The sequence below is a fragment of the Prionailurus viverrinus genome, chromosome C1, assembly GCF_022837055.1.
Source record: "Prionailurus viverrinus isolate Anna chromosome C1, UM_Priviv_1.0, whole genome shotgun sequence".
Taxonomy (NCBI): Eukaryota; Metazoa; Chordata; class Mammalia; order Carnivora; family Felidae; genus Prionailurus; species Prionailurus viverrinus.
In genome coordinates this window covers 21,449,509-21,463,738 of record NC_062568.1, presented here as the reverse complement: position 1 = coordinate 21,463,738, position 14,230 = coordinate 21,449,509, and the positions used below count along the sequence as shown (strand labels likewise).

The following is a 14,230-nucleotide window of genomic DNA, read 5'->3' as shown; positions in this document are numbered from 1 at the left end:
GTTTTGCAAACATTTTCTGTAAGGAGGGAGACAACTCTGCCATTATAGCATATGAGCAGCCATAAATTAATGGGTGTGATGGTGTTCCAATAAAACTATTCACAAAAATAGGAAATGGGTAATCCTGAAAACAAAGAACAAGGCTGGAGGATCACAATCCCAGATTTCAAGCTATACTACAAAGCTACAGAGAGCACAACAGTACGGTTCTGGCACAAAAACAGACACATAGATCAACAGAACAAAATAGAGTTCATAAATAAACCCATGCTTATATGATCAATTAATCTATGACAACAGAGGAAAGAAAATACTATCAGTAAAAGATAGTCTCTTCAATAAATGCTATTGGGGAAACTAGACAGCTACAGGCAATAGAATGAAACTGAACCATTTTCTTATACCTTACACACAAAAAAACTCAAAATGGAATAAAAAAATCCTAAATGTAAGACTGGAATTCATAAAACTCCTAGAAGAAAACATTTCTTGGTTACTTATCTTAACAACGTTTTTCTGGATATGTCTCCTCAGGCAAGGGTGACAAAAGCAAATATAGAGTATTGGGACTACATCAAACTAAAAACTTTTGCATAACAAAGGAAATCATCAACAAAACCAAAAAGGCAACCTACCAAATGGGAAAGGAAATGGTATATTTATGTTTTAAAATCCCTTGCATAACATCAAATATTGGCAACTAGGAACACATAAATAAAGGTAATAAATGAAATTTTAACTAATCCATAATACAGGGCCCTAAAGAAATACAAAAGCCAACTACCTGCTTTTCCACAACTGACAACAAAAAAATATACTCCAAGAATCTCTCTTAAGAGTTCTAAGCCACACAATAAGAATGAACCTAGGAGCAAAAATTAGATTAATTCCTACCCAAATGTACTGTTGCAGGTGGCCTCAAGGTAGTAGTCACTGAATTGAGGGAGAGTTGGATGGCCTGAGAAAAATAACTAATAAATTGATTAGTCTATAGGCTCAACAACTATGAACAAATGAAATCTTTGGTTGTGATATTTTCACATTTAACTGACTAGAGGCAAACAGAATGGAAATTCACCCTTTTGAGGAAACTCTAGTACCATAAAACATCCTCTACCTGAGAAACCCAAACTTGCACCGACAAGAAGCAAAGTGGGAATGCAGTACAGCCTCCACTTAAAGGTACGCTCTCCAACATTAACTGCAGATATAGACACAAAGGATAATGGATAAGGAGTAAGTCCCAAAAAGCAAAGGCAAGAGACTATGAGAGACAAAGGACAAAGAAGCTTCTCTCAGAAAGGAAAATTAGGATTCTACCAAGACCTTGTTATACTTCTAGAGCAAGATGTCTTATTAATTATTGTAAGAACCTATCATGTGTATCTCATTTTCTTTACCCAGGAGTTTTTATTGTAGCTTTCCTGTCTCTATTACTACATACATAAAACAAACAAGAGTGTAAGAGGGTTAGAAAATTGTCTATTTATAGGTCACCACATCATAAGGAATCAAATCTATACCTGACTGAAAAGACACTACTCCACCTATTGAAAGTGACTCTGAATTGTCATCCTGAGGAGTGGAGGTTTTCTCTATGAGAAGGGAGTATATGGATATTTGGGTGGCCAAAGAGGCAAACTAAACAGACTGCTTATTTTCTCTCAACACCTATTCTCCTCTTTTTTGATAATAGAACCCTTTCAGTTTTAGCTGAGCTCATGGTAGCTCAGCAAGGTACTATATATTTCCCAGTCTTACTTGCAGTTAGGTGTATGTCATTAAGTCCCTAACAATCAGATTTGAGCCAAATCAATGCATTACTTGACATTAAAAAATGATTGTGTGTGAAAATCAGATGAGCAACTGGTGAGTAAGTTTCAACAATGCAAGCAAGGGCAGCATCCTAGAGGCTGGCAAAGCCAACAGGTCCCTGGCAAAACCCCGTGAAACATACCACATACCTAATTCTTGACTATGAAATGAGAGAAAAATAGATTCTACACATTCATATTGAGGTCGTCTTGCTGTTTATGACACCTTAGCATATAACTTAACCAACGCACCCCTCCCTCAAAATTACTTTATGCTTTTAAGAATCATTTAGGGGGGCGCCTGGGTGGCGCAGTCGCTTGAGCGTCCGACTTCAGCCAGGTCACGATCTCGCGGTCCGTGAGTTCGAGCCCCGCGTCGGGCTCTGGGCTGATGGCTCGGAGCCTGGAGCCTGTTTCCGATTCTGTGTCTCCCTCGCTCTCTGCCCCTCCCCCCGTTCATGCTCTGTCTCTCTCTGTCCCAAAAATAAATAAACGTTGAAAAAAAAAAATATTTAAAAAAAAAAAAAAAAAAGAATCATTTAGGTTAGCAAGCTCTCATTTAAAATGTTTATTATCTTTAAGAAGATTATGCCTCATTGACATACAAGTTAACAACGTTAATACTGTACCACCTAGTTGTATATACACACAGGAAAAATAAACAAGCAAACAAAAAAATAAAGGAAAAAAACAGCTCTGGGGGCACCTGGGTGACTTGGTTGGTTAAGTGACCGACTCTTGATTTCGGTTCAGGTCATGATCTCACAAGCTCTGCATAGGGCTCCACGCTTGGGATTCTCTCTCTCCCTCTTTCTCTGCCCTTCCTCTATTCATGCTTTCTATCTCTCTCTCAAAATAAACAAACTAACATTTAAAAGAAAACAGTTGTGAACTCTAGGAAATTTTGGCATGGTGATAAACTAAGTTAAGGGGTGGGGTTTAGGATGTCCAAGGACAAACTGAGACTGGAACTAGAAAAGACATTAGAAATGAAAGGGAACAAGAATAATCATAATATATTGTGCAATTCCGCCTAGAACTCTGGCAGAATCCAGTGTGTCAATTACCTAAACTGAAATTTTTAGTATTAGTTTAAAAGAATTCACATATCAAACTGGCAAATTTAGGTTTGTTCCCCTACCATCTATTCACCCCTTCTCCCAGCCAAAGAGAGGAAGAGAGAACGAAAAAAGGAGTATAGGGAATATTCATACATACTATCAATATAACCCTCTTTCTCTTATACAGAAAAAATTTTGAAAGCTAATGGCCTGCTAAATAGTCTTAACTGTGTTTTTAAAATCCTTGCATAAATCAAACATTGACAACCAAGAACATATAAGAAAATTAATAACTTTTTAAACTAATCAAAACATATATGCTAATGGATAGTGTGAAGTCATGCCTGTCAGCATCTCAACAAGCACTGTGTGTGTGCGTGTGTGTATGCGCACGCGCATGTCTCTTTTGTTCAAGAAGCCAAGCCACCATGCACGGCGTCCAAACTCTACAGTGCACAAGGGCCTAGCTGAAAGTACAAGCAGTGCTAAATCCAGCAAGAAGTCTACATTTTAAGGCTGTAATTACAAATCTAAATCTGCTCCGAGTTCTTGAAGAAGCACCTTTTTGTTTTGCACAAAAATGGGCTAATGATGGCCCTACAAGCCACTATGATGGGCACTAAAAAAGAATTAGAAAAAAATGATCAAATACCCTTGTTACTCTAAAAGGGGACTACCACAAACCTATAATTGGGCATAGGCATTTCTTCTACTGCTGAATAACCCATGTTCTGTAAAATAAAATTATCTGAACTTACAGAGAAAATAGAATTGGAGCCAGACCACTCAAAATCAATGGAATTTTAAAATCTGAGTTCTAACAAAATAGCAATCCTTATAAAAATATTAGTGTAGTTTTTTCCACTGGCATTTGTATCTACTAGAATAAGCCAGTCCACCCTTTAAAGCTTCATATCCTGGAGCTCATATTTCTTTTGATGTGGGTTCTTAAAGACAATCACTTCTAATAGACACCAGTTTAATAAACATTAAAAATATCACTTAGAGATAGACTTCTTCATCAGTAATTTATTTTTAACACAAGGGAACGATCTTTGCAACTTCTGCAAAGCAACCTGCAATTTCCTCAGATCTTTTAACATAGTGGAATATATAGTAACTTTTAAGCCAATAAACCAGCAATTTACTGCACTGCAGGGTGGTACTTTTACAGAATTTTCAGCATTTTTCTTATACCATTAAGGTTTTCTCTCTTTAATTGTGAAAAAGTTTGCCCCTGCTCATTCCAAAACATTAATATGTTTTAAGTGGTTTGAAAAACACCCACACCAAATCCTTTATTATATTGACATCATTCCCCTATATGCCTAATGTTAAGTTTTTTAGAGAGAAGGAAAATCACATAGGTGAGAAACAGATCTACATAAAGAGAGAAAGAACACTGGAGAATAAGTGAAGGTAAAATAGTAACTTCTTTCTTATTCTTTTTTTAAAAAAAATTTTAATGTTTATTTATTTTTGAAGGTGAGAGAGAGAGAGAGAGAGAGAGAGAGAGAGAGAGCGTGCGCAGAGGAGGGGCAGAGAAAGAGGGAGACACAGAATCCAAGGCAAGCTCCAAACTCTGAGCTGTCAGCACAGAGTCTGAAACGGGGCCCCAACTCACAACCGCAAGATCATAACCTGAGCCAAAGTTGGACGTTTGACCAACTTAGCCATCCAGGCGCCCCTTATTTTTCTTATTCTTAATGGATCTAACAGGTAACAAATCTGGTCCAAAATAATTATAGCAACAATTAGTTGATTATGAATGTGTCCATGCATGTGTGTATGCTTATATATGCCTATGTATGCTATGTATAAGTGAAATAAATGACAGAAGTGATACAAAAAAAAAAAAAAGAGGAAAAAATTAGGATTATTTTGTCATTATAAGGTACCTGCAGGTTTATTTAAGAGCAAAGTTGAATTAGCTGTAAATGTAACCTCTAAAAAGAGTTTTTTAAAGAGGGCACCTGGATGGCTCAGTCAGTTGAGCAACCAACTCTTGACTTAGTCTCAGGTCATCATCCCAGGGTCAGGGGATCAAGCCCCATGGAAGGCTGTGCACTGGGCATGGAGACTGCTTAAGATTGTCTCTCTCTTCTCCTCCCCGCCCCGCCCCTCTACCCTGCTTGCTCGCTCTCTCTAAAAAGAAAAAAATATAAATAAATAAATAAATAAATAAATAAATAAATAAATAAATAAAGTATAATTGATATTCTAAGAAAGGAAAAAAAAAGTGGAATCATATGTTTAGGTTAAAACCACAAAAGGCATTAAAAATGTGGAAGACAAAAACAGGAGCAAACAACAAGGGCAACAAATAGAAAACAGTGACAAATATAGTAGGTATTAATCTACTACATCAATAATAACTTTAAACATCAATGGTCTAACTATACCAATTAAAAGACAGTGATTGTCAGAGTGCATAAAAAAATAAGACCCAACTATATGTTATCTATAAGAAACCAACTTTAAATATAAAAACACATACAGATTAAAAGTAAAGAGATGGAGAAAGTTATGGTATGCTAACATTAATCAGAAGAAAGCAGGAGTAGCTATGTTAATTTCAGACAGCAGACTTCAGAGCAAGGGAAGTTATCATGAATTACAGTACAATAAAAGGGTCTACATCCAAGAAGATAACAATCTTTAATGTGTATGTGGCTAACAAAAAGAGCATCAAACTATCTGGGGCAAAACGGACAGAACAGCAAGGAGAAATAGGTGAATCCACTATTACAGTCGAAGACTATAAAACTCCCTCTACCAGAAATGCACAGATCCAACAGGCAGAAAACCAGTAAGGATACAGCTGAACCATTTATTGACTAGACATAACTGACACTGACAGCCTACTTCATCTAACAACAGCGGATTATACGTTCTTCTCAAGTTAACAAGAAACATAAAAGAGGGGTGCCTGGCTGGCTCAGTTGGAAGAGAACGTGAATCTTGATCTCAGGTTGTAAATTTGAACCCCACATAATATGCAGAGATTACGTGAAAATAAAATCTCAAAACACAACACATGTGCACGCGCATGCACACACACACACATACACACACACACCAAGGGACATAAAAGAGACCACATTCTGGGCCATAAAACAAACTTTAGTTAGAAAAAAAAAAAATAGAAATCATGTAATGTCTGCTCTCAGACCACAATGGAATTAAATTAGAAATCAATAACAAACAGGAGTGCCTGGGTGGCTCAGTTGGAAGAGCATGCAACTTTTGATCTCAAGGTCATGAATTCAAGTCACACAACAGGTATGGAGATTACTAAAATTCAATTAATTAATTAATTTAAAAAATAACTAACTGAAAAATCTCCAAATACTTGGAAATTAAATTACACACTTTTAACTAATGCATGGGACAAAGAAGAAATCTGAAGATAAATTTTAAAATACTATAAACTGAATGAAAATGCAAATACAAGTCACCAAAATTTGTAGGATGCAGTGACAACAGTCCTTATGGGGAAGTGTAAGAGAAAGTTACACAATACATAGCATTAAATGCATTATTGGAAAATTTTTTAAAAATCTAAAAACAATCATACAAGCTTCCACTTCAGGAACCCAGAAAAAGAAGAGCATATTAAACCCAAAAGTAACCAGAAAAAAGCAATAATAAAAACTAAAAAAAATCAATAAAACTGAAAATACAAAGTTGAAAAAAAATCAATGAAACCAAAAAATGGTTCTTTGAAAAGATCAATAAACTCAATAAGTCTTTAGCCAGACTAACTAGAAAAAAAGAGAGATGACACAAATTACTAATATTAGAAAAAGGAGACATCACCACAGATCCTATGGACACTCAAAGGATAATAAAGGAATATCATGAACAATTCTAAGTCCACAAATATGATAACCTAGGTGAAATGGCCAATTCCTTGAAATGCACAACTTGACAAAACTCATACAAGAAGAAATAGACAGGAAGGTGGATGGGGGTGATGGATTAAACAGGCGATGGGAATTAAGGAGTGTACTTGTGATGATCACTGATTACTGAATGGAATATTGTACACTTGAAACTGTACATTAATTAACTAGATAACCTTAACAAAATACTCCTGGGTTTGATATAAATAAAATATGTAAATTTTTAAAAAAGGAAAAAAAAAAATAGACAACCTGAATAGGTCTATATCTATTAAAGAAAGTGAATCAATAATTAATAACCTTCCAAAAGAGAAAGTACCAGGCCCAAAGGGGTTCACTGGTAAATTCTACCAAAAATTTAAGGAAGAAATTTTACCAATTCTCTATAATCCCTTTCAAAAGATAGAAGCAGAGGGACTACTTCTTAACTCATTCTTTGGGGTCAGCATTACTCTAATACCAAAACCAAAGACATTATAAGAAAACTACAGATCATTTGTTTCATGGAGATAGGTGCAAAAATCCTCAACAAAATATTAGCAAATTAAATTCAACAATGTATAAAAAGACTTACATACCATGACCAAGTGGGATTTATGCCAGGTATGCAAGCCTAGCTCAACATTCAAAAATCAATTAATATAATTCATCATATCATTATATCAATAGATACACAGAAAGCATTTCACAAAATTCAACACCAATTCAGGATAAAAACTCTGTTATACTAAAAACAAATACAAATGAAAAACTCTCAAGTTAACTAGGAATAGAGAGAATTTCCTCAACCTAATAATCTACCAAAAACCTACAGCTACATTATATTTAATGGTGCAAAACCAGAAATTTTCCCACTAAGATTAAGAACAAGGAAATATATGCTCTCACTTCTCATTTTCAACATCACAGAAATCCTAGCTAATGCAATAAGAAAAAGAAATAACAGATACAAAGGTTTGTAAGGAATAAATAAAACTTTTTGTTCATAGGTAACATGATTATCTATAGGACAAATCCAAAAGAATTACACACAAAAAACCCTGCAACTAATAATTACAGCAAGGTTGCAGGATACAAAGTAAATATACAGAAGTCAACTGCTTTCCTATATACTAGCAATGTATAAGTGGAATTTGATTTAAAAACATATTACCATTTACATTAGCATGCCCATAAATAAAATACTTAGATATAAGTCTTATGAAATATGTGCAAGATCTATATGAGAAAAATTTCAAAACTCTGATGAAAGATATCAAAGAGCTAAATAAATAGATATTCCATGTTCAAAGACTCACTATTGGGGCATCTGGGTGGCTCAGTCGGTTAAGAGGCCGACTTTTGATATTGGCTCAGGTCTTGATCTCACCATTATGAGATAGAGCCCCGTGTCAGGCTCTGTGCTGAGTGTGAGGCCTGCTTGGGATTCTCTCTCTCACTTTCTCTCTGCCCCTCCCCTGCTCACTCACTCTCTCTCTCTCACTTGCTCTCTCTCAATACTAAATAAACATTTTAAAAAAAAAGACTCAATATTGTCAATATGTCAGCTTTTTCCAACTCAATCTACAGATTCAATAAAATCCCAATCAATTCTTTTTATATCTTACTTCTAAACAATAACAAAATGGACAACCCAATTAAAAAACAGGCAAAGATCTGAACAGACACCTAACCAAAGAACATACAGATATGACAATAAGCATATAAAAAAATGTTCAACATCACATGTCATTAGGGAATTGCAAATTAAAACAACAGTAAGAGACCATTACACACCTCTTGAAATAACCAAAATGCAAAACACTAACATCAAACGCTTACAAAGATGTGGAGCAACAGCAATCTCATTCATTGATGGTTGGAAGGCAAAATGGTATAGCTACTTTGGAACAGAGTTTGGCAACTTCTTACAAAATTAAACATACTCTTACCATATGATCCAGCAATTGCACTTCTTGGCATTTACCCAAATAAACTGAAAATTTATGTTCACACAAAAAAATATGCCCATAAATGTTTATGGAAGTTTTACTCATAATTTCTAAAACCTGGAAGTAACCAAGACATCTTCAACAGGTTTAATCATGGTATATCCAGACAAGAGAATATTATTTAGCACCAGAAAGAAATATGCTATCAAATCAGGAAAAGACAAAGAAAACTTAAATGCATATTATTAAGTGAAAAAAGGCACTCTGAAAAGACTGCATAATGTATGATTCCAACTATATGACTCTAGAAAAGGCAAAACTATGGAGACAGTAAAAAGATTAGTGGCTGTCAGGGGTTGGAGGAGAGAAGGATAAATAGGCAGAACATGGAAGATATGTAGGGCAGTGAAACTATTCTGTATGATACTACAATGGTGGATGTATGTCATATATATTTGTCCAACCCATAGAATGTATAACACCAAAAGTGAATCCTACTAATAAACTATGGACTTTTGGTAATAATGATATGTCTATACAGTACCGCTGTGGTAGGGGAGGTCAATAATGGGGAGGTTACACATGTGAGGGGACAGGAGATACATGAGAACTCTCTATACTTTCTACTCAATTTTGCTGTTAACCTAAAACTGCTCTAAAATAAGATTAGTTTAAAAATATATAAAACAAGGAGTTTATTTTAATTGAAATATTACTTTCCTCAGTGCTGTCTATATGGCAAGACATAAAGTATTTCTTCACCCTTTTGTAGCTATTACTCCATTTTGCAATTACACTTGAATTTCTGCTCTTCTGTCACAAACTGTCACTCAAGTATCATTACAATTTCTCTAGGATTGTTCTTCATTCGACTTTTTCTGCTTCCCATTCAAGTAAAATAAAAGAAAACCACACTTTTCTCATCTATTTCTGAAGTGTAGAGAATTTAAAAGGTAATAAATGCAAAACTAACTTGCCAACTTCACATTATACAAATATAAAGGTACTCTTATTTGCAATTTATTAATGAAATGTTGTTAGTCTCTTTACTCTCTGAATGTCAGACTGAGTTCATACTTCTATTTGTCCAATTTCTTGAAGGGAAATTCATCACCTGATTTTACCTCTTCTTGTCCTTTCCACTGGTAAAATAGAAAGCACACACTATGAGTATACACTTCTCTAGGTCTGCAAGAAATTATTTATTTTTTTCAATCTAGAAAGGTTGACCTGACAGCTTCTAACTAAATAACAACAGTTCTCTCCTTTCCTGGTAAATGTCTAATTTTGAGTAAAAGAATTTCCTTATCAAGACTGCCAATTATCAAAGAAATTTGAATATATAGGGACTAATTTGGGGGAAACAAAGAGATTTTTCTCCCAACACCCAAGACAGCTGGGTGATTCAGAAGATACTGTCAGGTTTCCTCAAAAAAGACTTAACCATGTTTCTTCCTTTTTAACAACCTTGGAGGATCAGAATATGTCTGTGACAAAATCTGTGCATTTCCCCATATGCATCCTAGATGAAAGTAACTGATCATTATTTCCCAGAAGAAAATGCTAGCACTCTTAAGGTTTTACCACCAGATGAGAGAGAACATAATTGTAGCTGAGTCTGTCAGTGACTCACCCATACCCCCTGACACTTACCAGTTCAGCGCACAAAGACCTGACTTCCAAATGCCAGCACATGCATTTCTTTGACCCAGGGCTTTTCTGTTGTTGCCTGAGCTTGCTTTGTCACCAGAGTGGCAGAACAAAAGGGCAGGGGAATTAACCTTCACCTAGTAACTGATGGGACTTGATGTATAAATACTCCAGCTTCCTCGCCTCTCAAATGGGTTAACTCAGGCATGTATTTTACCATGGTTCCCCAAGTTTCTCATGGAATAATTAAGCTCCAGTCTCTTACAATAAATTACTCGATAAGACACTCTTTATTAGCTTTCAAATCCATGCCTTATTATGTATAGGTACTTTATAGTTAGTATTTCATCTAATCATCTCTAGAACTCTTTAAGGTAGGAATCTGATTCAAAGAGTTAAAAATAACATTAACGTTTGCTCAGGGTCACAGAGCAAGCCATGACTATTACACAGGAGGTCCAAAACCTGCACTCCTTCACCAAAGGAACAGAACATGGAAGGGGGCGGGGGGGGGGGTTCTATTCATATTATAAGGATTATATCTCAAACCTACAAAAACCATAAAATCATATTTTCTTTTCCAAAGGAAAACAGCTTTTAAAAAAATTTTCCAAAACACACTAGTCTCTCAACCAAGAGTTATTTTTAAGGTAATTAGTAATGTCATTATGAATTAATCTATTGCCTACATTTTTTGGGGGGGAAGAAAAGGGTCAAGTCAAATACACAATGGAAATGGTAATGGCTACAGTGAGTGCTTTCCAATTTCCTAAAAATTATATTCCTTCACAGCTAAATTCCCTAATCAGAATGAAGGAATTTGTTTTTCTTATCAGTACTTAAAAAAAAAAAAATAGGAATAGAAGACATTTATAATAATATAATCCAAGATTTTTTAAATAAATATAATTCATTTTACTTGTCAATCTTTAAATTACAAATGTTAAATATTATAATAAAATACTTTTAAATGTACATATTTTGTCATGCTGTATTTCATTTATTCATTCACTGCATAACCACTCATGCTGGTTCTAAGATGTATAAGATACATCTTGTGGCCAGTTTCGTACTAGAGAAAAAGGAAGGGGGTGGGGGGACAAAGTAAAAATAAACTACAGAATGGATGGAGAAAAGACAAACATATGGAGAAAAATTTCATAGACTGCCAACCCCAATTTTTGTATCTTTAAAACTACATTTCCAAATATAGAAAAATTCATTTAATTAACAAATACAAAAAAAAAAAAACACTAAAAAGTAGACAATGCTAGGCAGTGAATATACAATGACATCAAAAGTAATATTTGCCCTTAAGTTACTTAAAATTAAGTTGAAGTAAACTTTAGTATTTGCCACTGTAGACCTCATGATTAAATTCAGAAGTCTATTCATATTCAGTAGAGATAATGAAAATGTAATTGTATTAGCACTACTTAAAATTTAGGTCCACAAAATGCATTTTTAAATGTATTTTATGTTTAAGGTTTAACTTGAACTTCATTCATTAAAAATATTCATCTACATTTGAAACGTGAATTTCCAGAAATACACAGTAAATAACAAAACTAAATTAAAAAAAAGAAAAGTAGACTAAAAAAACTTATTAAGACAAATGTGTTAAATTATTAAATGAATTTAACCTGTAAAAGAACTCCAATTTAAAAAAACAGAAATCATTTTTATATTCACATCAAAAGATACAAATAATTAAGTTTGCGTTATTCTCAAAATTCAGTCAGCATCAAAATTAATAAAATGTTGAAAAACAATATTTCCCACATTATTAGCATTAGTAAAAATACTCAAAGCAAAGTTAATATCTAATTTGGGGGGAAATACATAAAATCAAGAAATGCAAATAGAGTTCAAATAGCAAAAAAAGAACAAAAAAACCTAAACAATTATCAAATAATTCAGTGACTTAAAGAAGTCAAAGTTGTTATAAAATTTAGTATTAATGATTTGAATCGATCAGATGAATATAACCCGAGAATGAAGTGGATCTGAACTCTAGAAATATAGATATTTCTAGAAATACAGAAATATCTAGAAATATCTAGAAATATAGATATGAGCTTTAATAACCAAGGCATCTTAATATAAATGGCCAATAATGCAAGAGGCTTGAAGTATATCTTAAAGAATATTAAACTTCTTAGATTCACTACTTTCTAAAATATATGTGTAGTGTCCTTGAGCCTTTCCAAGCTGATTATAGGAAAAAGAAAGAATGAGAAGAAATAAACTTTCCAAGCCTGAACCCAATTTTTTTCCAGGCTACTTTACTTCAATTTTCCTTAATAAACTGGCAAAGTTGAGAAGAAAATAAAACGAGATGTATATTGCTTGATGCTCTGTATAAAAAAATCTTTTAATAGTTTGAATATCCCTATTCCTGAATGTTTTATACAAGTGTCTAAACTTAGTGTTCTCTGACTAAAGGAAGAAAGGCAAATCTTAAAATATCTTGACCAATCAGTAATTATATGCTTAATATATATGAGATTTTTTTTAAGTTTAAAATGTGGTTTTCAGGGATGCCTTGCTGGCTCAGTACAGCATGCGACTCTTGATCTCAGGTTCATGAGTTTGAGCCCCAAGTTGGACATAGAGATTACTTAAAAATAGACAGATGGATAGATAGATAAGTAAAAACACAATAAAATGTGGTTTCCATTCTTACTATGTGTTGGGTTATTAAGACTAACATAACTTAGCAAATCATATAGAACAAAATAGGACATAATGATAAACAATATGGCAGATCAAGTACTATAGGAGATCAATGAAAGAAAATCTTAAAGTCAGAACAGTCTAGGAAGACATTATTTTCTGATTTTTGTTTCCAACTTAAAAGAGACAAACTTGCCCATTAGCTGTCCACAACAGAAAAGTAATTAATTTACTAAGTTTACCTACTAAATTTTAGTAAATTGAATTACTTTAAAAGCATTATAAATATGTATATATATAAATTGGTAAATTTCTGGACTTCTTTCAGAACTCATGTACTTAATAATTTCTGTGGCTCTAAGATCAATGAATGATACACAGACAAAGTTGCACAGTCCAATAGCAAGAACAGTGGTTTTAAGTCTCATATACATGGACAAGAATCCTAGTTCCATCAATTATTTGGCTTTTTGACCATGGGTAAGTTGCTTAACCATGCTGAGACTGTTTCTTCTTAAGTAAGATAAAGATAACAACAGTCACTTCCAATGGTTGTTGAAAGGATTAAATAATACAAGATATGTAAACAGCACAATCCCAGTCATGTGCTTAATATTAACTCCCACATTTAAACACATTTCAAATATAGTGATAACAGAACACCAAAAGACTGAAATGCTCTCTTTGTTTTACATTTTATTCTTCACCATAGAAACTGATATACTGACTTTCTATTTATTAGTAAAAATTAATGTGTTCAGCTTCTAATTCTGTAATGACTCTCATTCATCTCTGAGAATTTGATAAAAATGATGGACCTCTTCCTCCCAAAATACCACATATGCACAGCATTTCACATCAATTTAGGGACATTAACAGATTCTGTGAAAGCTAGATTGAAAATCATGTTCTATCTAGCAATTTAAAAAACTTAATTCAAATTAAGTAAAATTTTAAAATTCAGTTCCTCAGTTGCACTGGCCACATTTAAGTGCTCAATAGCCACATAAGGCTATTTGATAACACAGATATAGAACATTTCTATCATCTCAGAAACTTCTATCAGATAGGGCTGTTCTGGAATATTAACACAGTATGATATATAAAAAACTATTTTACCTCTGTGTTTGTTTGGTTTTAAATATTTGGATACCTGTCTTTAAAGCAGATCCTCAAGAGTGTAGAGACTATGA

General features: G+C 33.8%; 1 protein-coding gene across 2 annotated transcripts in view; it reads right to left on the bottom strand.

Annotated features, from left to right (window-relative positions):
• The window catches only part of KANSL1L (KAT8 regulatory NSL complex subunit 1 like), a 133,421-nt gene that overhangs the window by 97,929 nt on the left and 21,262 nt on the right, over positions 1 to 14,230 (bottom strand). The window lies entirely within an intron of this gene.